Source organism: Piliocolobus tephrosceles, chromosome 7 (assembly GCF_002776525.5).
Source record: "Piliocolobus tephrosceles isolate RC106 chromosome 7, ASM277652v3, whole genome shotgun sequence".
Taxonomy (NCBI): domain Eukaryota; kingdom Metazoa; phylum Chordata; class Mammalia; order Primates; family Cercopithecidae; genus Piliocolobus; species Piliocolobus tephrosceles.
In genome coordinates, this window is record NC_045440.1 from 11691044 (window position 1) to 11717160 (window position 26117).

Sequence of the window (26117 nt, forward strand, 5' to 3'; positions counted from 1 at the left end):
ATCCCACAGAAAATCATTATTCATCTACTTTTACATACTTTGTTTAATGCTGGAATTTACTTGTTATACCTCATTACATGTTAGTGGGAAACACGAATCCCTGTTAAAATTTTTATGGGCAAATTGCTTAATGAAGATTAAAATATTATATATGAAGTAGCTTCCATGTCTTTTGACGTTTGGAAAGCATCAAAAACTTTACTAAATTAAAGAATAAGTCATCTATAATGAGAGGAGTAAGGGAAATAAGTAGTATATCACTTCTTCCAAAAGACACATCCAAAGTTCCATCAATTTTGGTATTTAGAAGAAAAATAAAGAAATAGGTACCCAACTGAAAAATATTATTTTATTGTTGACTCATTTTTAGGTATGTCTGAGTTTTTACTGAACTTAAAACACTTTTCTCTCATTCTTAGCCCTCAGTGATTCAGGCAAATTTGAAAGTTAACTCTTTCAATCCACTAGAAGTCAGCTTTTGAGAAAAGAGCAGGGTGTTGAAAAATTGCAAGCTATTATTTCAGTGGTGCTCTATTTTTACATCCAGGTTGCTGCTATTTAGTGTCACTTCCAGTAGTGTCTAATTTTCTTGCAGAGAGGAGACCAGATACTGGCAGCGTTTGACTTACCACCCACTTTATGGCTCAGGTCAGCCAGATTTGGAGATTCTTTTAACATTTTCTTAAGCAACACACAAATAATTTGAGGAAACTGAAAATACTTTATGATATTTTCCTGATATCACTGAGATCTTTCTGGGGATATTGGTTTCTAGGAGATCCCAGAATTAACACAGCCATGAGGGACAATATTGCTTTATGGATGTAGTAATTTCCAAGCATCTATGTTTTATTTGGATCTCCATGTTTTATTTTTTTTAAAGTATGCAGTTTCTTAATAGTAGTGTTTGATTCTATGCAGAATAATTTGGGCATTTACAAATACATTGTACCTTAGATTAATTCTGCAAATAAATTCATTAATGAATAATTATCTTTTTGGGCATAATATCTATTTTCTGTAGAATCTCTTACAATAAAGAAAAGTATTGCCTTTCCTCTGAGCTTGTTTCACTTGAAATTTTTCATGTAACAGGAAGTAGCTTAGGGTTAAATTTGATATTAAATGTGTAGCTGACCTTTTTCTTATTGATGGCAAAGCAGTATGATTGAAATATGCTTTGCCTTATTATAAAAAGATATTTTTATTCAACAAGGAACACAGATTATAATGTTTTATCATCATCATGGTGAGATGTGGTTTTGCTTTAAGTGGTCACTTTATTTTTAGCTTTGCTATCATTTCTAAGAACACTCCAACAGTAGACACAGTAATCACTAAGTGTAATTAACAGATATAGCTACATCAACACAGGTGCTCAGATAGCAAGTTGACAGTAGGGAATTACATTTTTAGTCATTCCATAAGCACAATTTCACTGAAATCAGGAACAAGATGTCATTAGGAACTTAATTACTTCAGTGAGCTTGGTATCCTACCTGGGGTCAATGCCTCTGCTATCAACTTTTGTTTGTCTTCCATATATTTCTATCATCTCATTTTAATTTTGTCATCTAACTGTAAATGTTTGAGCTTATTTTGATCAACAAATGTTTTTCTTAATACCTAAGAAATATTAAGTGCATTAGAAACTTACAATGATAATTATAATAGTAAAAAAAACCCTTCAATTAATTAAGCACTTATTATGGACTAAGTACTGTATTTGGTGTGTTACTTAGAAGCTATCTCCTTTAGTAGTAATACAAATATTGTATGAAACAGATACTATTATTGCTTTAAGTTGATAGGGAAGAACTTTGGCAGGACTTAGTAACTAGCTCAGTGTCAAATTCATACTGGTGGGCAGGAATTCTCTCCCATTTTTGTAAGGATGTCTGTGAAATAACTTTTTTTTTTTTTTTTCCTGGTGATTAGGGTTAGTTACTTAAATTCTACATACCTCAGTTTTCTCAGTTCTATGATGGGAATGAAAAAACTGTTGAGGGGAAGATGATAATGAGTTAATAATAATGAGATTATAATACATGTAGAACACTTAGTCCATGGCACATTTCAAGCACTCACTAGATGTAAAGTGACCTGATCATGATGGTGGTGATGGTGATAACGATGATGACTCCTTTAGCTTTCGACTGATTTTAGCTCCAGAATCCAGGGCTGAGTATGAGCTGAAACTATCTCTTTCTTCTGTGTCCATGATATTTCAATATAGATGAGCGATTAGAACAAAATGTGAGTAAAACACAACTATTCTCTATTCTTTTTTTTTTTTTTTTTTTTTCCTGAGATAAAGTTTTGCTCTTGTAGCCTATTCTGGAGTGCAATGGCGCAGTCTCGGCTCACTGCAACCTCCGCCTCCCAGATTCAAGTGATCTCCTGCCTCAGCCTCCCAAGTAGCTGGAATTACAGGTGCCTGCTATCACACCGGGCTAAAGTTCTTGTATTTTCAGTAGAGACAGGGTTTCACCATGTTGGTCAGGCTGGTCTCGAATTCTTGACCTCCAGTGATCCAACCACCTTGGCCTCCCATATTCTTTCTTGATGAATTGACCTATGCCTTTTTAAACAAGGACTTGTTGATTATACTGTATGCAAAACAATTTGCACACACCAAATCTCATCTGATGCTCAACATGAACTGGAAATCCCATACTTTACTAATAAAAAGCAGACACTCAAAGTAGTTATGGGGCAAGCATCAAATCACAGAGCTTCAAGTGGTAAAGAGGAAATCAGAGCCAGTTTTCTGACTTTGCCCATTATTTTTTTCAGTACACCACCCCATTTAAATTGTGGAAAATTCGCTAGTGCTCTGTTCTCACTGGCCTCATGTAACTTTTAATTTCAAACCATTGCTGGATGCCTATGCTTCCTTCTGGTGCTTAATGAACTTGAAATGTCATCTAATGAGAGTGTTGTTAACCTCTGGCCTCAGGCTCTGATGACTCTTTCCAACCTCTTACTTTCCTTCCCTTTTAAAAATTATTATTCTATTATTACAGGATGTCTGGAAAATAAGAAAGAAGTCCAACTCCCACACATTACCATTCCTCAACCCTGGTTTTCCTTTTTTGTTTTTTCTTCGCTTTTCCTCCCATTCATTTCACAAACATTTGTTGACAAACAAGCATTGATAATTCCTGACATGCTAATTATTTTGCTAATTGCTGGGAATAAAAGATACACTAATTGAGTATCTAAACTTGCTGTTTGATCTTCCTACTTCCTTTCTATCTCATTTCCATTAACAGGGCTGATTTTCTCTCTGAATTATTTGAATTGCATTGCTAAAATACTTTGTTATTTCAAGCTAATACAGAAACAAGCTTTTCACACATACAATTGTCTTTTCCATCCATTTATCTCAACTAATGAGCAAGTTCATATGCACGCTGTTTATATGATCTTTCAGATTTTTTTTGGCATTTGAGTCACTGTTTAATCTTTTAAAGTTCATTTACATACTCTGTAATCCACTGAATCAAAACTAACAATCTTTTTAAACTGGGTCTCAAGATCCTAGTTTATTCATTATTATTCTGTTTAACTTTCTTAAAAATTGCCCATTTATTTCTCAAAACTCTGTAAACTATCAGTTTAAAGCCAAAACAGAACCATAGAAGTAAACACTGTATTTCTGTATCACACCAAAGTCAATCAAGAGTCATTCTTCTCTGTAACTCTGTTTGGTCTATGTTGTTTATGCAAGGCGCTTATCTCTCGTGAGGGGAAGGCAGGCCCAATATTCACACTACTTCCCTCAAATCTAAAAGTGTTCGGTGTTCCCTTGTCCTCTTCCAATTCTCATGTATAATTCTTGACATATCTCTATTTTGATAATAACATCTTTGATCTAGATCTTGGTCATTTGGAACTTTGCCATACTGTAATAGTTTTTAAAGAGTGATTCTCATTTTATAACACTGACATCACTCATTTTTCAAGAGGAAACCAATAAAATACAAACAAAAGACGAATTTCAAATGATCCGTTTTTGACCTATTTTAAGCTGGTAAGACCTAAACCTCTATGAATAAGATTAAACCATCCCATAAGTATTTGTAGTGAGTTATACAGTATGGGTAGGTATAGACAGAGACAGAAAAATTCTCTTTTTAAAAGTATAATGCCCTTATGAAGACAATGAAGTGATGTGCTCTTTTTCACTAGGCCTTCTAGGAATCATGCAGTCAGCTATAAGGGCCACCACTTTATTGCACTTATTTCCCATTCCAATAATGTAGAGTGTGGTGACATTGAAAGGAAGTGTTGAATAGTGTATCTTTTAAGTAGAAATAACATCAGGAAACTCAATCTGGTCATGAAAATGGAAAAAAAAAAAAGCATCATGACACATTCTCTCTAAAGAAATGGCAGCTACTAGAAATGGAATGTGTCACGTTTATGAGAAAGGGTCTTGTCTCGGAAGGTATACTGCTTCAGCACACACAGCAACAAATATTGTCATTTATGAAGTATGATGCAGGTGAAATAGCCAACACTTCCATTTTATACCACATTGCTCAGACATTTATTTATATACTATAAAAATTCTGCATTCTACAACTGAATGACTTTGTAGAAGGCTTAGAGCAGATATACAAATCAATTAAGGGATTGAAAACATGCTGGAGAAATGTAAACTTTTTTTATATATCAACTTAGGCTTTTTATATATTTAGTGAAATAGAACATAGAATTGGAAATAAGCTGCAGCAACAATGATTTAGGCTAGATAGAAGAAAGGATGTGTGTGGGGGGTTGCTATAAAATTGCCTCTGAAAGTCATTGGTTGGGATAGTTTTATTATGATCATTTGAGTACAAGGATATAAATTAGAAAAGTTATTTTCTAGCCCTATTTTTAAAGAAACACCAGATTAATATAATTATTAGCATATGGATTGATTTTGACATAAATATCAAATATAATAAAATAGTCATAAAGCAAGTTACGACTGTAAAGTGTTTGTTGTAGGTATACTAATTTGTTTTTTTTAAAGTTGTGATTTTTTTCCCACATAAGTAACACTGTGACAGCTTTACCCTTTTTTTTTTTTTTTTTTTGTTAATAAGAGGATCTCCAATTTTCTGTCTGTAAAGCACCCTTCTACTGGACATGTTCATACTTCATTATGCATAATTATTATTGGAGGGCAGGATGATGGGATAAAAAGATACATGAATTACGAATCAGGGCACTGTGGGTCTGCTGTCATCTCTTCTGCTAGCTAGAGGTGTGACCTTGGACAGGTCACTTTTAAATCCCATTTCTCAGCTTCTTGTAGGCAAGCTCAAGACAGTGTTAGAGGAGACGATCTCTTATGTTCTTTCCTTTCCTGAAATTCCATTTGGAGATTTTAATTAAATCATAATTTACGTAAGTCAGTATTTTATCTTTCACATGTATAAAAAATAGATTCTTTTTCTCATATTTAAGGAGTTTTAACACAAATTGTCACCGAATAGTTAAAATGTATCAATATAAGTTATTCTAGTATAAAATTTGAGAATAGCTAATACAGCAGATCGTCACCTTGTACTAAATAAAAACTTATAAAGATAACAGTTACTTGATTTCTCATGATTCAACTGTCAGAATAGCTCTCCATCTTTCACTTAGTATATTTTGTGTTCATCTAATAGATTTGAAAATGTACATGAATATTTCTTCCCTTTATGTACCATTTTATTTCTGGAAAATGATGATTTTTATTATAAATATTCAGAAATATAACAGTATCTGATGGATTATAAGTCCATACTTTTTCAGTCATTACTAAACTTCTTTCCTAATATATTGTACATTTAAACATTTAAGATTACCTTAAAGAGACTACAGTCAGGTGGAAATGTAATTTTACGATTACATAAAGTAAGGACACAAACAGTTTCCATATGACTGGAGTGATTTCTGACTGCCTTAAAAGAGTTATAGTGAGTGTCAGTGTCATTGAGATTGACTTCAGTTATTCAAAATATTACACAAAATGTGACCTGAGCAGTGAATCCAAGAAAATTAATGTAAACTAAATTCGATTCCGACACTTAAATTTCCAAAACTCAGATTAAATACCACTTAGGAGAGAAATAATTCCTGAAATTTCATGTGTTTACTTTTTTAAAAAAATGAACCTTTTAAGCTGTACAGGAGAAGCTTGACATATGGTTGAAACTAGCTTGGGTAAAATAATAAGAAATTCAATCTTCGTAGTTTTAAATGAGACACAAAATACTCTTTGGAGACTGATTATTAAGCAAAAGTCACTCGAGTGCTTTCTACTCTCCCTCTTGGCACAGGAAGGTAGGGTAGGAATTCATTTACACCTCACACTGATGTGTGAGAAAATGTATTTGTTTCACGTTGTGCCAAGAAATAGGAAAACTGATCTGACAGCTCAATTAATAAATAAGTTAAACATAAAAAGGGATAAAAATATAATCTTACTTTATGGAGGAAAACAGTTAAATCTATATGGAGTCTATTTTAGAACTGACAGTTTGCTAAAACGAATTGACTCACAATTTTCTAGTTATCAAACATTTTCCACTTCTGATTTTATGGCTTTACTCTAAAACCTAGGAAGTCACCAACTCAGGGCAAGATGCTAACATTTATCTCAATCTTTCTCTCTCTTCAAAGACCGCCTCAAAGCATAAAGATAGTCCATAGCGTCTTACCTAGACAACGAGGAGCTGAAACGCCAAGGCATGACACTGCTCAACACTCAGGCTAGGAAAGAAGTCCGTCCCCGTTGGTTTCTCCAAAATCTAAGTTCCCATTTCGTGGTTGAGATCATGGCTCTATTCTGAGCAGTTTCACGCAGTGTGTGATTCTAACAAAAACACCCTCTGCAGCTGGAGGGAGCCTTAGCTAAGGCAGGATTCTGTCAAGGCATTCCTAGTGACTTCTGTCTACTAAATTCAGACTGAGGTTTTGCAAAAGGGGCCTCCACAACCAGGCCCAGATTGCCTGGAAAGTATTTCCTGCCTCTGAGGAGTGTGCATGCGAGAAAGGCTGTACGAAGAGAGGGGAGGAGGGGAGAGCCCAGCCGCCTGGGCGTTTTAGGAGTTCTGATTTTACACAGAACTCAAGTGAGTTTTGTCAGAGCTCTTGAGGTGATTAGCTGGAGAGTCATAAAGTCCTAGAGCTTTTTCTATCCCACCCTGCTTATGAAAAAGAAAGAAAAAAAGTAAACATAGTTCTCTCTCCATCCACAACCTTTCCACTATATTAAATGTATATGCACAGCTTAATCAAAATGCCTTTGCTTGCTCTCATTTCAAAAGATCTTTTAAGAGAGCAAGATGAATTTAGCCTTAATACCATAATTCTTCTAAATGGTAAAACCTTTTTTGAATGTGACTTAAAATTGGAAATGCTGCAGCTTTTCATTTGTCCCTGAGACCATCTGTAAGTAAAATCCCAAGCATCCAGTTAATAGAACGATTTCTTCCAGATCTCTCTGATCACAAGAATCCTTCACAGAATTAAAATAGTTTGTGTTATGGCAAATGCAGCAGCACATTACCTCTAGTCAGAATCCTCCAGTTACAAAAATCCAGTGCTGGAGCAGAAGACAGGCTCCATCTTGATCGTATTAGAGTCTTGCTGACATTAAACACTTACAACTGCTTCCATCTAGCATGGCAGCATTCCTGAATCACATCTCTAAAGCCGCTCATGGTATCTGCATCCTTCATCCGTCACAAATTTTGTGAACTATCATCTGTTTATCTTTTCTGCTTTCTTGTGCCTCCCCTGAATGACTTCCTTCTAGCTGCTCCAGGCTGGGAATTTGGACTACCATTTGGTTTTGATTAAAACCAGACAGCCAACTCTGGAGAATTTAGGGAATAAGCTAATGGAAACTGCAAGTATGGCTTTAATTAGTGCATCAATTAATAATAGATGTTAGCTCGTCTTGTAATAAGATGTCACAAATACAAACACAGAGAAAGCTGAAGTCGTTTCAGGAAAGAAGTTACACCAATTTTCCTTCCCTTATGACCCAGAATCCTCTTTAGAGAATGTGGAAGGAAAGAAGAGGGAGGTGGCCTTGGGACATCCAGGCTGTGGAGAGGCCAGTAGAGCAGCTTCATTGTTTATACCAGGGAAGCAGGAAACAGCATCTCTGACTTTAATTATCTTGCTTGGTGGAAATTGCTCAGTAATGTCTCCCTTCTACTTTATTTACGATCAATGGATTCTGCTGCTATTTATGACTCAAACATTTTTTTTTTTTTTTTGGTGACTAATGATCAGATTAATTATTGAGTCTACGTGCTTCTTGCAAATTTCTAGAAGCTTTCAATAATAAGTGCAAGAATAATTCCAGTTGGATGTGATAAAATGAGTAACATATAATAAGAGGTAAAAGACATTTTAAACTTGTTGGCTCTAAGATCCATCCTGTTCTTCTCTGAAATTGTAAGTAGTGTTCATTGGTCGCTGTTATTCTCCATCCCTGTATGTCACAAGGGCCATCTTGTAGTACTTTCTGAAAATATTGGGTAGGTGATGACTCAAAGATGCACAGTGTTCTAACTACTATTTCTTTCCCTATTAGATAACTAAAATCTCTCAAAGTTAATGCAAATCATGAACTGTATTGGACACATGTTAGATGGCAAGAATGACTTATACTATGCATGAGTTTGAAGATGAGAAGTAGTCAAATGAAAACATTTGCTCAGAAGCAGCCTTAAAAGTTTAGATCAAAGTCTTATTGATTAAAAACATGAGCATTTAGTTTTCTTTAATTTAACCTTCAACCATAGGCCAAGAAGGATTCTGTTCTTTCATAAATTCTTTAAAAAGTATTTATATTCATATTCAAAGTATTTCTACTGACACGATGCCTATCTCATCTTTCCAACAATTTTGTGTGTATTCTTATGTTTTATTTTACAAATAAAGTATTGAGAAGTAATTTTCTTGCAGTCAAATGACAGAAAGTGCCCAAGTCCACACTGGAACTCAGATCCTCTAACTCCAAGCTTTCTGCTTTAATTTTTTTCTCCATAAACTGCCTCCCTTGACTTCCACATAATTTCTTTATGAAATTGGGAAGACTTCTTAAACTCTATGAGTTTCTTATACTTCTTTAAAAATAGAGACAATTTCACATAACTTATAGATTGGAAAGCGGGATGAACTTCATATACATAAATATTTGTGTATTTATGTTTATTTCCCTAAGAAAAACACTGGAGAACAAAGGAATGAGAATTGATATTACATCTTTCCTAATGTAGCTTGATATCTCTATCTCTGTCTCTGCCTTTATTACTGATATACAGTGGTTACTCAATATTCTATCAGCACCGTGCTAATTCTTAGCTACATTTTACTCATGAATACTGTACCCCGCCCCATATAATTTAGTTTCGTTTCTATTTATATTGGCTTGGGAAAACAAGAAAACTCTGGTCACAAATGCCTTTTAGATATCTAGAAACTCTTATTAGTAAGTTTCTCATTAACATACCCTTTTCTACACAACAAATATATTATGTTTTCTTCTATTAATAGAATTACTTCCCAAATCTTTAATTACTTGTATTTATTTTTCATTGTTCAGTTGCTTGATTCCAAACAAATCTCAGATCTTATAGTCTTATAAAGACTTTACCAAATATAAGCATAAAGATAAATAGTGAGAAAACTTCCTAAGTTCTTAATATTGTGTCGGGAACATTGAAGGAGTTTAAAATATTTGTCCCTTTCTTTCTACTTGCAAATCTAAATACCAACTTCCTTAAATGTTTGAGTATTACTCTGTACTGGATCAGCTAATCAAATAAGGGGATAGAGACAGTTAAGAACTTGAAAACAAAGTATCAGGATAGGAGCCTGCTCCAAAACTAACAGCCTTTGTGACCTGTGTGAGTTACCTAACCGGGGTAAGGATGTCTTAGCTTCCATAACTAAGAACTGTCACAATCCAAAAAGCTAGTCCTTATAAAGTCATTGGCTAGAATTATTTTTACACTTAAATTATTCCCCTTTTTAATGTTTACCTCTCTCTTTCAGGTATTTAAAGATCCTTTCTTTTCCTTTTTTTTTTTTTTTTTTTTTTTGAGACAGAGTCTGGTTCTGTTGCCCAGGCTGGTGTGCAGAGGTGGTAATCTCAGCTCAAGGCAACCTCCGCCTCCTAGATTTAAGCAAATCTCCTGCTTTGGCCTCCTGACCAGCTGGGATTACAGGTGCACACCACCATACTTGGCTAATTTTTATAATTTTAGTGGAGACAGAGTTTCATCTTGTTGGCCAAGCTGGTCTCGAACTCCTGACCTCAAGTGATCTGCCTGCCTCAGCCTCCCAAAGTGCTAAGTTTAGAGGTGTGAGCCACTGTGCCTGACCTAAAGATCACTTTTCTACTTAGGCACTTTTACCTAAACAATAAGCATTAGCTATGATCATTTATCTAGTCTTTCCCCAATCATTTCCAGGGAAGTTGAATCTGGACTTCTGTACAGAATTATTCAATGTCTCTAATGCAGTTCAAGAACACTTTATGTAAAGCAAGATCTATCCTTTGCAAATGTGTTTTACTCTTTTATGAAATAAGTAGCAACGTGATTAATTCAGTACCCACATTAGACATTAGTGATATTATGAGTGGAAGTCAGCTTTTATGTTTTCCATTTTTGTTAATGAATAGGTTTATAATAGCAATGAACTTGAAATTAATACATCAAGAGAATAAATATCTTCAAAGTATTTTGAAATATCTACACGCTTATGGTTAGTGTAATAAATGTAAGAACACTTTGTCCATGAAAATTATTCCTCTAAAAACCTCTAACACTTTGCTTGTAATTAATGAAGTTACTATATTGGAAGCAATAGAAATAGAATTTATCAGATTTTCTAATTTATTTTTTCAGTAAGTTTTACATGTGTTTTCTTTTTTAAATATATTATCAAGGATATTTATGTATTTATTTTTATTATTTAAATTGTAGGGTACATGTGCACAACGTGCAGGTTTGTTACGTATGTATACATGTGCCATTTTGGTGTGCTACACCCATTAACTCATCATTTACATTAGGTTTATCTCCTAATGCTATCCCTCTCCCCTCCCCAGACGGAGTCTCACTCTATTGCCCAGGCTGGAGTGCAGCTGGTGTGCAGTGGCACAATCTCGGCTCACTATAAGCTCCGCCTCCTGGGTTCACGCCATTCTCCTGCCTCAGCCTCCTGAGTAGCTGGGACTATAGGCGCCCGCCACCATGCCTAGCTAATTTTTCTGTATTTTTAGTAGAGACAGGGTTTCATCGTGTTAGTCAGGATGGTCTCGATCTCCTGATCCCATGATCCGCTCACCTTGGCCTCCCAAAGTGCTAGGATTACAGGCGTGAGCCACCGCGCCTGGCCCATGTGTTTTCTTTAAATAAGTTCACTTGGATAGACACATCCAGACCAAGAAAAAACATATAATTTTGTAGTTTATATTCAATAAGCATCATGTGCATTCTTAGTTTTTTGATCAACTTTGTCAAAATTTTGACATCCCACTTTGGTAACCACGTAGTATTCACCTGAAAGCACACATTAAAGGAACACATGAAAGTTTGGTCTTAAATTATGAAAAGTAGCAAAATCATATAAGCTCTCCAAAACCATTGATTCCTGCTTTTAGGACTACTGATGTTCATTATCCCACTTCATTGAAAATTATTACAGTCCAAGAATGGATATGAAAACAAAGTTATCTTGATAAATTTACAAGAAAGAAAACCCCCATCAAAAAATGGGCAAAGGATATGAACAGACATTTCTCAAAAGAAGACATTTATGTACCAACAGACGTATGAAAAAATGCTTATCATCACTGGTCATTAGAGAAATGCAAATCAAAACCACAATGAGATAACATCTCACACCAGTTAGAATGGCAATCATTAAAAAGTCAGGAAGCAACAGATGCTGGAGAGGATGTGGAGAAATAGGAACACTTTTACACTGTTGGTGGGACTGTAAACTAGTTCAACCATTATGGAAGACAGTGTGGCAATTCCTCAAGGATCTAGAACTAGATTTACCATTTGACCCAGCCATCCCATTACTGGGCATATACCTGAAGGATTATAAATCATTCTACAATAAAGACACATGCACACATATGTTTATTGTGGCACTATTCACAATAGCAAAGACTTGGAACCAACCCAAATGCTCATCAATGATAGACTGGATTAAGAAAATGTGGAACATATACACCATGAAATACTATTCAGCCATAAAAAAGGATGAGTTCATGCCCTTTGCAGGGACATGGATGAAGCTGGAAACCATCATTCTCAGCAAACTATCACAAGAGCAGAAAACCAAATACCACATGTTCTCACCCATAAGCGGGAGTTGAACAATGAGAACTCACAGACACAGAGCGGGAACATGACACACTGGAGCCTGTAGTGGGGTAGGGTCTAGGGGAGGGATAACATTAGAAGAAATACTTAATGTAGGTGACGGGTTGATGGGTGCAGTAAACCACCATGGTACGTGTATACTTATGTAACAAAACTGCGTGTTCTGCACATGTAACCCAGAACTTAAAGTATAATAAAAAAAAGAAAAAAGAAACTTAGCAAATAAAAAATAATATTGACACAGACACGAGAACATATATGTCTTAGAAGCAATGAGTCTGCCTGCCTGTCCTACAGGGCTAGGGTACCATCAGAAACACAAAGATTCCAAGACATGCAAGGTTTTGTTTAGAGAGGTCTGTGTGTGCCCTGCCCATAGAGGCTGAGGCTCTTCCTCTGTCAAAGCTTTTTAATGTGAATAGTTAAGCTGACATCACTATGTGCCACCCTCGAGTCACCACCCTTGTTACATTACGCCATAGGATTATCTGAAATCCTCATTTCATGGCCAAAAAAAAGGTCCATATATCTTTAGTCTGTTCAAGAAATGTTCCCATCTCTTGCCTGATTGTCCAGCCCATCATTGATAGACTGGTTAAAGAAAATGTGGCCCATATACACTGTGGAATACTCTGCAGCCATAAAAAGGAACAAGATCATGTCCATTGCAGGGACATGGATGGAGCTGGAAGCCGTTATCCTCAGCAAACTAACACAGGAACGGAAAACCAAGCACTGCATGTTCTTACTCATAAAGGGGAGCTGAACAATGAAAACACATGGAGACAGGGAGGGGAACATCACACACTGGGGTCTGTTGGAGGGGCTGGGGGAGGGAGAGCATCAGGGTAAATTGCTAATGCACGTGGGGCTTAATACCTAAGTTATGGGTAGATAGGTGTGACAAACCACCGTGGCACACATTTACCTATGTAACAAACCTACACATTCTGCACATGTATCCCAGAACTTAAAATTAAATTAAAAAATAAAAGTTCCCTCGGCGTGGTTGGCTTAGAGCCCACAGTCTTCAGCTTCTTTTATAACTCTTTCAAGTGGGGACACATTTTCTCCTGCACCCACTGCTCCCCTGGGAAAGAAGGTGCAACTGCCTCTCTTCAGTCCCCTCAAAATGTGTCCAGATTCCTACTCCTCAGTAAAAGCTCTGCTCTGGTTAAATCTCTGCCTTTTGAGATTCATTCTAACTAGTTCCTCAACCCATACTTCACAATGCAGCACTGTGCAGCATTCTGAGTCCACCGTTTGGGGGAACGAGGCAGGTATGAAATGTGACAAAGGCTCGTGTCCTTGGAACAATATTTGTTCCAATTTCTGTTAAAGTACAAATATGCCTTTTCTGTCTTTCCTTTCAAATGGAACCATTTGAGAACCTCAGTATACATACCAAGTGAAAATGCTTCATATCCATCCACACATTCAAGTGGTATTAACTGTGTATTTACTGTGTGCATAGCACCATTCTATGTGTATTGTCAATTCAGTACCCACATTCAACATGTGTCATATCACAACTGCACCATTTTTTCCCAAGTGAGGCCCTCAAATGGTTCTATTTGAAAGGAAAGATGGAAAAGGGTAAATTTGTACTTTAACAGAAATTGGAATAAATATTTTTTCAAGGTTATGAGCCTTTGTCAGAACTTTATGCCTACTACTTCCACCCCCTCCAAAAGATGGGATGAGAATGTTTCCTGGTACTGCGCAGTGGGGTATGGCATCAGGAGCTGCTGAGAATGAATCTCAAAGGGCAGAGATTTAACCAGAAAAGAGCTTTTACAACGGAGAGGAAATCTGGGATGCCTCATTAAACACAATCTTACAACATTGGAATGACTTTGGCCTCGTGTAGCTTAAATGGGTGGTAAGGAATTGGTAATCAAGAATAAACATAAGGTCAGGCACAGTGGTTCAGGCCTGTAATCCCATCACTTTGGGAGGCTGAGGCGGGAGGATCACCTGAGGTCAGGAGTTGGAGACCAGCCTGGCCAAGATGGTGAAACCCTGTCTCTATTAAAAATGCACAAATTAGCTGGGCGTGGTGGTGGGTGCCTGTAATCCCAGTTACTCGGGAGGCTGAGGTAGGAGAATCGCTTGAACCTGGGAGACAGAGGTTGAAGTGAGCCAATATACTCCCACCTGGGCGACAAGAGCAAAATTCGGTCTCAATAAATAAATAAATAAATAAAAAGTAAATTATGTAGTATTATGTAGTATATGGACAATTGCTAGTGAAAACAGAAAATGCAGGGCATGCTAAGGAGGGTGTGGAATGAGGGTTGAGAGGCAATCATATTATATAATTAAATAAGAAACACCAGGGTAAGCCTCACTGCAAAGGTGGCTTATCAGTAATGACTTAAGAAAAGATGAGAGAGATGATCATATAGATATCTGGGGTCACAGAGTTCCAGGTAGAACGAACAGATAGTGCAAAGTCCTAAGGAAGTGTGTGCCTGGCAGTTTCCAGAAATAGCAAGGGAATTAATATGGCTAGAATGGAAGAATAGAGAGGGAGAGAACTAGAAAAATATCTCAAGTTGTTAAGGAAGAGAAGGTTAGGTAGTGTCTTATAAGTAAGTACTTTCAATTTGATTCAGTGAAAAGTAGAGCCCTGGAAAGGTTTTGATCAGAGATGTGGCAAGATCCTACTCTACATTTTAATAAAATTACTTGAAAAGAATTTAGAGCAAAAGCAGGGGTAATGCAGGTGAGAGATGATGGATGGTGACTCATGTGAAGGTAATGAGAAATACCAGGTTTGAAGCTGTTGTTGTAGTTCATGCCACTAATATTTTTTGAAGAATTAAATTTGCTGTATAAGAAGAAAAGAAGAGTCAAAAATGCTTTTTGAGCAACTGAAAAGTGGAGTTGTCATCAATTGAAAAAGGAAATCCCAGAGATAAAGCAAGTCTTGTGAGGTAGAGTTCAGAATTTTAGTTTTGGGCATGCTGTATTTGAGATGTCTATTAGAAATTTCTAGAAGTGTTAAAGAGGCAGTTGGATATATGAATTCAAGTTTGGAAAAGAGATCTGAGCTAGAGAAATACTTTTGGGAATCTCAAACATATCTGCAATTTAAAGCACAAAATTAGTTGAGATTGACAAGAGAGGGTGTGTAAATAAAATAAGAGGACACATACCTAATTGGCTAGTAGATTTAAGAAAGCATAAGTCACTGTTGATATTGAAAGGAACAAGTTCAAGGAATGATATGGAAAAAATTAGCATGGTTTAGAAGAAAACTGAAAGCCAAGATTGGAGACACAAATAAAGGAAAGAAAATACATGGTGTGGTAACTATCTGGGACCATGAGATGCTTTTATTAGGATGGAAGAATAACAGTGTATTTGCAAATTTTTTTCTGTTCTGTTTTTTTTTTTTTTTTTTTTTTAATTAATATGGTATCTTCCCAAGGGGGAGGAGAGAAAGTATAGAAATGTTGAAGAGTGAGGAGAGTATAGAAATGTTGAAGTGCATTGTTAAGTAGGAGACAGGGGATGGGATCTAGTGTAAAGGGGTTGATTTCAGATGGGAGTGTGATGCATGTGAAAATTTTAGTGGATATTAGATATCATGATTCAGTCACTCAACTAATCTTAGCCACCATCACAGTTGTTGCCTATTGTATTTATTGTTATTATTATATTATTATTATTGAGTCAGAGTCTCACTCTGTTGCCCAGGCTGGAGTGCAGTGGCCCGATCTCGGCTCACTGCAAACTCCGCCTCCTGGGTTCAAGCAATTCTCCTGCCTCAGCCTCCTGAGTAGCCGGGATTACAGGTACCCACCACCATGCCAAGCTAATTTTTGTATTTTTAGTAGAGATGGAGTTTTGCCATCTTGGCCAGGCTGATCTTCAGCTCCTGACCTCAAGTGATCTGCCCACCGCGGCCTCCCAAAATGCTGGTATTGACAGGCGTGAGCTACCTATTCTATTAAAACAAATTGTTTTTGTTGTTCTTCTTCGCCATGTATTTTAAAATTTGTAGCCGTGATAGGCTATTGGTTACATGATATCTATGAAACAAAAAACAGTTTTACAATTTTGCAAATGCTCATCTGCATGATTTTTATCTAATACCAGCTCCTGTATTTCTCTCAATGAAACATGATACATCAGGGGTCTGGCTCTGTGGCCCAGGCTGGAGCACAGTGGCCCATCTCAGCTCTCTACAAGCTCCGCCTCCCAGGTTTACGCCTTTCTCCTGCCTCAGCCTCCAGAGTAGCTGGTACTACAGGCGCCCGCCACCTCGCCCAGCTAGTTTTTTGTATTTTTTAGTAGAGACGGGGTTTCACCGTGTTCGCCAGGATGGTCTCGATCTCCTGACCTCGTGTTCCACCCGTCTCGGCCCCCCAAAGTGCTGGGATTACAGGCTTGAGCCATTGCGCCCGACCTGAGTTCCATCTCTTAAAGTTGCAAAGAAAGGCATTGTTTTTACATACTCTCTTTTCAGGTAGTACATTTTTGCTGCTGCTGCTGCTGTTGTTTTTATCTCTGAGCTCTTTTGCCAATTTCTTCTTTTTCATTTTTTCAGTTCATCTCTCAGTTCTTCCAGACTTCAGTTGCTTTTGGCATTTTATTGAGAGTTAACTGACACAATAAACTGTACATATTTAAAGTGAACAATTTAATTGCTTTTGACAAATTCATATGCCTGTGATATCATTGCCACAAACAAAATAATGAACATATCCACTGTCCAGTTTCCTCCTGCCTCTTTGCCATCTCTCCCTTTCGCTCCTTTCTCCCTTCTGCTCCCAAGGCAATCACTGATCTGCTTTCCGTCACTGCAGATTGCTTTACATTTTCTAGAAGTTTATGTATATGAAATCATATGTATGTACTTTTTGTGGCTTCTTCACTTAGCGTAATTATTTTGAAATCCATCCATGTTGTTACATGTATCTGTCCTTTTTAGTGTTGATTAGTATTTTCATTGGAGGAATATATCACGATATATTTATCCAGTCATCTGGTGGTAGACATTTGGGGCAATAACATTGGGATATTGTTATTTGGTCGTTACAAATCAAGCTGCTATGAATATTCATGTACAAGTCATTGTATGTATACATTCTTTAATTTCCTTGTGTAAATACCTAGTAGTAAGTGGTAGGAACATTTGGTAGGCATATTTTTGCCTTTTTCAGAAATTCTCCAACTGTTTTCTAAGGTGGATGTACCATTGTATATAACCACCAACAATTTCTAAGAATTTTTGTTGTTACACATGCATGGTAACAGTTGGTATGATGAGTCTTTTTAAAGCTTTAGCCATTCTGATAGATGTATGGTCATTTCTCATTGTGATTTTAACTTGCATTTCCTAATGGATAATAATGTTGAGAATCTTTTCGCATGCTTATTTGTCAGCATATCTTTGGTCAAGTGTCTCTTCATGTGTTTAGTCCACTTTCCAAAATTGGTTTGTTGTTTTCCTTATTTTGAGTTATGGGAGATCATATATTCTACATAAAAACTCTTTACCATATAGGTGATTTGCAAATATTTTTCTAGTCTAGCTTGTCTTTTAATTTCTTTTCTTTTGAAAATGACTTTTGAGGAGTAGAAATTTTTAATTTTGATAAATAATAACTCTCAAGTATTTTTTTCTTTTACGGATCGTGTTTCTGGTCTCATGGCAAAAAGATTTTTGCCTAATCTAAGATCACGAAGATTTCTCCTACACTATATGCTAGAAGTTTTATACTTTTAGGTTTTACACCTAGGTTCTATGACATATTTAGAGATAATTTTTTTATATGGTTAAAGTATGGATCAAAGGTTTATCTTTTTAAGTATGGACATTCAATTGTTCCAAAACCATTTGTGACAATTCTTTTCCCATGGAATTTTCTTTGCACCTTTAACAAAAATCGGTTGACCAACTATGTGTCTTCCTATTTCTAAACTCTCTATTCCATTTTCTTAATCTATTTGTCTATCTCATACAATACCACACTGCATTAACTATTATAGCTTTACAGTAAGTTTTACACCAAGTATTATAAGTATTCTAAGTTTATTCTTCCTTTATAAGTAGTTTGGGATAATCTAGGGCCATTGTAATTCTCCATGAATTTAAGAATCAGCTTGTCCATTTCTATAAAATGACTGTTGGGATTTTGATCAATTTGTTATTTGGATCAATTGAAGGAAAATTGACATGTTGATAATACTGAGTCTTCTGTTCCATGAGCATAATGTATTTTCTTTTATTCAGTTTTCTAGTTTCTCAGTAGTGTTTCTTGCTTTTTACTGTAAGAATATTGCATATTCTTTGTCAGAATTATCTCTAGTATTTTATATTTTGAAGGCTATTGTAAATCTATTTTTAAAAATTCCTCTAAATGTTTATTCTATTGTGTAGAAATATATTTCATTTTTGAACATTGACTAGTATGCTGCTGATTTGCAAAGCTCACTAACTAGTTCCAGTAGCTTCAAAGATACTTAATATCTACATAGGTGATCATATTGTATGTGAATAGTCAGTTTTATTTATTTTACAACTTAAAGTAGCTGATTGGTTGAGTGATTGATTGTTGTTGTTGCTTTACTCCATGGGATACAATCTACGTTACAATGTTGAACAACGGCTTTCATAACAAATAATTATCAGACCCAAAATGTAGATGATGTTGAAGTTGAGAAATCCTGATGTATTCCTATTGGGCTAAGAATTTTTATTCAGAAAATATATGAAAATTTGAAAAATGCTTTTCTCAATATGATTTTTCTCTTATAGTCAGCATGAAGCTTTTTGTCTTTTTAGTTTCTTAATATGGCAAATTTCATTGATTAATTTTTGAATGTTAGGCAAATATTTCATTCCTGGGATAAACCATCAATTGTTATATTATCTTTTATATATTATTGAATTTAATTTGCTGATATTAAGGAAAACTATGTGTGTTCAGAGGGCATAACTGTCTGTTGTTTTATTGTTCTCTTTGTTATTGATTTCTAATTTACTTCCATTATGGTTGGAGAACCTGCTATGGATGATTTGAATTATTTTGAATCTGTTGAGTCTTGTTTTATGGCCAGTCATATTGTTATTTTGGTAAATGCACTGGAAAAGAATAAATATTATATTTTCCTGTAATGTTTTTATAGATGAGGTATCTGGTCAAGGTCCAGAGAAATGAAATGTTTTCACCACTATTTTGTCAAATAGGTATGAAGCAGCATCTATTATACATAAACTGGGGGCATTTCTTTAAAGAACCTTTAGCTTCAATGGATGCTCACTAAGCAAACTTATATTTTCTTGGAATGGAGGTCACCTTGCTTCTGCCATTTTAAGCATTATCCAGTTTTAACGCTATATACCAGTAGGATAATCATTTATATTTTAAAAGTATTAAGTAGTTATTAGCCACATTTATGACAAGTGAATTCAGCCAATTTTTAAGTGTAAACATGTTGGTTTATTTTTTTTTAATTAATTTATTTTTTTTATTATAGTTTAAGTTCTAGGGTACATGTGCATAGCGTGCAGGTTTGTTACATATGTATACTTGTGCCATGTTGGTGTGCTGCACCCATCAACTCATCAGCACCCATCAATTAATCATTTATATCAGGTATAACTCCCAATGCAATCCCTCCTCTCTCCCCCCTCCCCATGATAGGCCCCGGTGTGTGATGTTCCCCTTCCCGAGTCCAAGTGATTTCATTGTTCAGTTCCCACCTATGAGTGAGAACATGCAGTGTTTGGTTTTCTGCTCTTGTGATAGTTTGCTAAGAATGATGGTTTCCAACTGCATCCATGTCCCTACAAAGGACGCAAACTCATCCTTTTTTATGGCTGCATAGTATTCCATGGTGTATATGTGCCACATTTTCTTAATCCAGTCTGTCACTGATGGCCATTTGGGTTGATTCCAAGTCTTTGCTATTGTGAATAGTGCCGCAATAAACATACGTGTGCATGTGTCTTTATAGCAGCATGATTTATAATCCTTTGGGTATATATCCAGTAGTGGGATGGCTGGGTCATATGGTACATCTAGTTCTAGATCCTTGAGGAATTGCCATACTGTTTTCCATAATGGTTGAACTAGTTTACAATCCCACCAACAGTGTAAAAGTGTTCCTATTTCTCCACATCCTCTCCAACACCTGTTGTTTCCTGATTTTTTAATGATTGCCATTCTAACTGGTGTTAGATGGTATCTCATTGTGGTTTTGATTTGCATTTCTCTGATGGCCAGTGATGATGAGCATTTTTTCATGTGTCTGTTGGCTGTATGAATGTCTTCTTTTGAGAAATGTCTGTTCATATCCTTTGCCCACTTTTTGATGGGGTTGTTTGTTTTTTCTTGTAAATTTGTTTGAGTTCTTTGTAGATTCTGGATATTAGCCCTTTGTCAGATGAGTAGATTGCAAAAATTTTCTTCCATTCTGTAGCTTGCCTGTTCACAGTAACAGACAAACAGAGAGCCAAATCATGAATGAACTTCCATTCACAATTGCTTCAAAGAGAATAAAATACCTAGGAATCCAACTTACAAGGGATGTAAAGGACCTCTTCAAGGAGAATTACAAACCACTGCTCAGTGAAATAAAAGAGGACACAAACAAATGGAAGAACGTACCATGCTCATGGATAGGAAGAATCAATATCATGAAAATGGCCATACTGCCCAAGGTTATTTATAGATTCAATGCCATCCACATCAAGCTACCAATGAGTTTCTTCACAGAATTGGAAAAAACTGCTTTAAAGTTCATATGGAACCAAAAAAGAGCCCACATTGCCAAGACAATCCTAAGTCAAAAGAACAAAGCTGGAGGTGTCACGCTACCTGACTTCAAACTATACTACAAGGCTACAGTAACCAAAACAGCATGGTACTGGTACCAAAACAGAGATATAGACCAATGGAACAGAACAGAGTCCTCAGAAATAATACCACACATCTACAGCCATCTGATCTTTGACAAACCTGAGAGAAACAAGAAATGGGGAAAGGATTCCCTATTTAATAAATGGTGCTGGGAAAATTGGCTAGCCATAAGTAGAAAGCTGAAACTGGATCCTTTACTTACTCCTTATATGAAGATTAATTCAAGATGGATTAGAGACTTAAATGTTTACTGCTTTGCATATTTGAGATCATACTGTGAACCATGATTTTATACCATTCATTTTTCATTTAACTTTACATCATAAACATTTCTCATATTATTTTATTATTCCTAAATATCATTTGCAAAGGCTGCATAAGTCATATGCAGACTTATACTCTAATTTGCTTAACCATTCCCCTAATGTTGGAGGTTTAGGTTGATCTTTGGTTTCTTACTACTCTAATAACACTGTGATGAACATCTTTATTTATAAATCTTTATCTGCATTTCCTAATATTTCCTTAGGGTAGAACTAGACTATGGAAACCAAGAAAATAAGTATTTTTAAAATATCTTGAATGTTTGTCACCAGTTTTTTCTAATAAGGTATTCTACATTATATGTCCACCAATAATGTATAAAGTGTCCTTTTCACCTTCCATTATTAGTGTATCAGGTATTCATGACTTTTTTCCAGTATTTGATTATCTGATAAATGAAAATAATTCATTGCTGTTTTGTTTTCTATTTCTCTACTAGTGAAACAGAACCTTTTTTTGCAAATATGTGTTAGTCTTTATTTGCTCTTCTGTTAATTGTCCATACATACTAATAGATACTAATATGTATCTTCTTGGTGATTCATATGTATGTTTCATAAAGAAAAATATTGTCTTTACATCAAAAAAAAAAAATGTTAGACCTAATACCATAAAAACCCTAGAAGAAAACCTAGGTAGTACCATTCAGGACATAGGCATGGGCAAGGACTTCATGTCTAAAACACCAAAAGCAATGGCAGCAAAAGCCAAAATCGACAGATGGGATCTAATTAAACTAAAGAGCTTCTGCACAGCAAAAGAGCATGTTGGTTTATACATGGGCATTCAAAAACATCATTATTGATAGAGAAATGATAATTTATTTTCTCCTCAGTGGAAGTGACATCTAAACTATAAGAATCAAAGAATACAATGATAACTGAAAAAGCATAAACAATGCTTTATCAAACTCTTTAAAAAGTTCAATGTTCTCAGTGTTTCACTGGACATATTCACATTTATGCAATATTACTTCTACAGTCTGGTCTTAATTATTATCTTGGATGAAACAATACACCAACAGTGTTTTCTTTCATGAATTTCCATGACCATGGTTTCATTTAGTATAAAAATGAAAATATAAAAACTTTAAAATTTAACATTTTGTAAATTTACATATCTCATTGTAAGTTGAAGAAAAATATGTTGGGCAGCAAGTAGCAAAAATGTTGCCAAAATTCAAATGTTAGAAAAATTGTTTGAAAGAATTTGTAAAACATGTTTCATAAAAGGTTTCTTTCATCCTTATGTTGGAAGGTTCAATTTCACTACCAAAATAATCCTATTGCGGAATAAAATATAACAGAATTTCCTCTACTTATATTAGTTATTTGTGGGCCAGAGTAGAGGGTGGATTATATTTGCCAAGTTCTTATGTAGACAAATGAATCACAGAAACACAGTAGCTATTTTATTTGGGGACTTGCTGAGCTGCAAGTTTTTTAATGAGTTAAAATAATATTTTGGGTCTTGAGTAGAAGGTGTGAACTATCAAAAACACAGACATTTGACTTTAAAGTTTAGGACAAAAACAACTCCACATGCGAAGTCAGTTTGAGCAACAGACCCATTGAACTTGGAGATAGAATCCCCTGGGTGATGGTCTCCATAGCTGTTTACTTTGGGTTGTGCAACAGTGAAGCCAATCTGATGAGGCTGAAGTTCTTCAGGGAAGACTGTTTATCACCACCATGTATGCTTAAACACTGTCCTTATGTCTGAATAGCTATGCCAAGATGATTATTTCCTTCTCTTCTAGATGAGGGAAGTAACAGCCATGACATTTATTACTCAACAAGAAGAAAGTAGAAACCAAAGAACATAAAAGATATATAAGCGAATAGAATAAGTGAATTAGAAGAAATGTTTTTCTTAAAATAAAATGGGCCAAATAGTTTTATTACCGTTAAGCTACTTGCTGTTCAAATGCTGATTAGAAAAGAAAAAAAAGACCAATTAAATACAGCAGATGTTTTTGAATACCTACTATGTGTAAGACAGTATTATTAGGAATTTTAAAGATAATTATAACAATTAACTTGTCACCTGATAATTTCCATAAATAATTATAGAAATTTGATATTGTTTTATTTTCTATTTTAAGTACAAGTCATTTCAACATTTTCCCCCAAACCTTCTTATCCTAAGGTCTAACTCTAATGTCTGCTTTTCTATAAATTCCTTTCCAGATGATCCAAAAATTATACTTAATCACTCTCTTTTGTATATCCTCTTAACACCTAATTCATCTCTCTATTCAACATGGCTCATATTTAGGAAATATTGTAAAGGAGAATACTTGGAAAATATTGTAAGGGAGAATTTCAACAGTTATATCTAAAGACTGATCTCTTATGTTTAAGAAAGTCATTCCTTGCAACTGAGAGAGAGTCTCTGAATGGAAGAAAGCAAATAGATAAGAAAAAGGGGAGCACCTATCCTTCCAGAAAGATGAGACTACTATGTTCTAGAAATCAATGGGGAAGTTACAGTCAAAATCTTAGTTTTTCCTGTAATACAAATATTTGTTACTTTCCTGCATACTAAGTTGAATAACATTATTTTTTTTTCTCTTGTGAGTTCAAGGCCATGTTTATTTCTATTCCTAACACTATACTGTGAAGAGCTAGGGAAAGAAGGGATGAGAGGCTACTAGGAAATCGCATGTAAGAATTAGTTTAATTAGATTCTATCGCTATCCTGGAAGGAACCAGAATTTTGAGTAGTGGAGGATGTGAAGAGAGTTGGGGGAAAAACAGAGTGTAATTTAGAGCAAGGGACATGTCTGTGCAAGAGGGTCTGTAATGACTTTTGGGAGTTATGGGAAACTGGAGTGAAACATGATGTCACCTGAGGGACAGAAGGCAAAAGTCAAAAATGAGTGATGCTTTGCAACCTTCTCTGGACCTGACCAGTGTATTAGTTTTCTCCTCCCATATCTGTTTAGATGCTTTTTCTCTAAGTCCTCTATGCTTGCATACCAAATTTCTGGTCTTGCAAATATGTCCATTAGTACAGCCATTTCTTAAGGTAAATAGAATAATGAGATTCAGAAATAAATTTACTGCAGAGTTTAAAAAATTTCCTGGAAATGCAAACCACAAAGGAAATACTGAGTTGCTTCTCTAAGAGGTGGGGGAAATTTGTAGGACAAGATACTGTTTCTGGTTTTTGCTTTCATTCTCTGAAGACATCTCTATGTTTCTTGGCTCTGCTGTATGTGCGCATCTGTATGTGTGTTTCCAGATACATGTGTAGTATATACTTGAGCCAGACCACATGCCTGTGAGTCAAAACTTCAGCCTGCATTTGTCTTAAACCATGAAACTCTGGGTGTAACCTAACAGAACCTGGCAGGTTGTCTGAATAGTTCTTTCACCACTTGACCCAGAGTACAGTAAATCAGATGACATATTGTTCCAATTTTACGTTAGTACTCATATTTTAATACGAAAAGGAAGAGTGTGTTCTATCAAGATTTTTTTGAATACAAACAAAATCTAGTTACAGATCCAAACTATTACAGCATTTAATTTTGGAGTCATGAAATATAGCTTACTTGGTTAAAAACAATGAAAAACTCTCTATATACAAATAGTTTACCATTTGCTATGAACTAAATTGTGTTCCCTCCAAAATTCACATGCGGAGCTTTAATCCCCAATGTGATGGTATTTGGAGTTGATGCATTTGGGAGACAATTAGATTGAAATGAGTTAGGAAACACTCATGATAGGCCTAGTGGCTTCATATGAAGAGGAGGAGACCCCAGAATTCTCCCTCTGCCATGTGAAGACATGGGAAGAACGTGGCAGGCTGCAACGCAGGAAGAGGGTTGTCACCTGGAACTGAATTAATTGCTCACCATCTTGATCTTGAATTTTCTAGCCTCAGAACTGTGAGAAATAAATATCTGCCCTGTAAACCACCCAGTCTATAATACTTTGCTATAGCAGTCATCACATCTGCCCTTTGCAACACTGGCCCACACTCCTGTAACTGACGTAGCACAGCTGACTCTCACTCACCTTCTGCTAAGGTATAGGAGACTCCTTATCTCTCGCTAATCACTAATTCAATTTTTCAGCACACATTTGTTGAGAGTTCTTTATATACCAGACACTGACCGATGTTTTGATCACAGATCAAAAATGAGGCAAAATTCCTTCCCCTTTGCAGTTGATATCTTTATTGTATTTAATTAAATGCAGACATTAAGAAAACACATATATACTAATTAAGATGACAGTTGCTATAAAGAAAAATAAATCAGGACAAGGGTCTAAATAGTCATGTGTGCATCTCTGTGGATGGGAGTGTGTGTGCTATTTTTGATAGGTTGTCAGGAAGGAAGGCCTCTATGAGAAAGCAACATTTGAATGAAAGTGTGGGGAGAGGAATGTTACAACCAGAAAGAAGCAAGTATAGAACTTGTGAGACAAGCTTATCTAGATCTTCCTGCAACTTACGATTAACACACATTAGGCACAAATGGAATCTTCTACTC

The 26117-nt window shown here is 35.7% G+C and overlaps 1 protein-coding gene across 3 annotated transcripts in view; it reads right to left on the reverse strand.

The window, feature by feature from the left end:
- Positions 1-26117, reverse strand: part of DLC1 (DLC1 Rho GTPase activating protein) — a 521314-nt gene that overhangs the window by 422670 nt on the left and 72527 nt on the right. Inside the window, exon 1 of one of the 3 annotated variants that reach the window (XM_023219146.3) lies at positions 6705-6954. The exons of the other annotated variants lie outside the window; for them this stretch is intronic. The gene's annotated coding sequence lies outside the window, so the exon portion shown is untranslated. Of the gene's footprint in view, positions 1-6704; positions 6955-26117 lie in introns of those variants that run through there. 3 annotated transcript variants of the gene reach the window in all.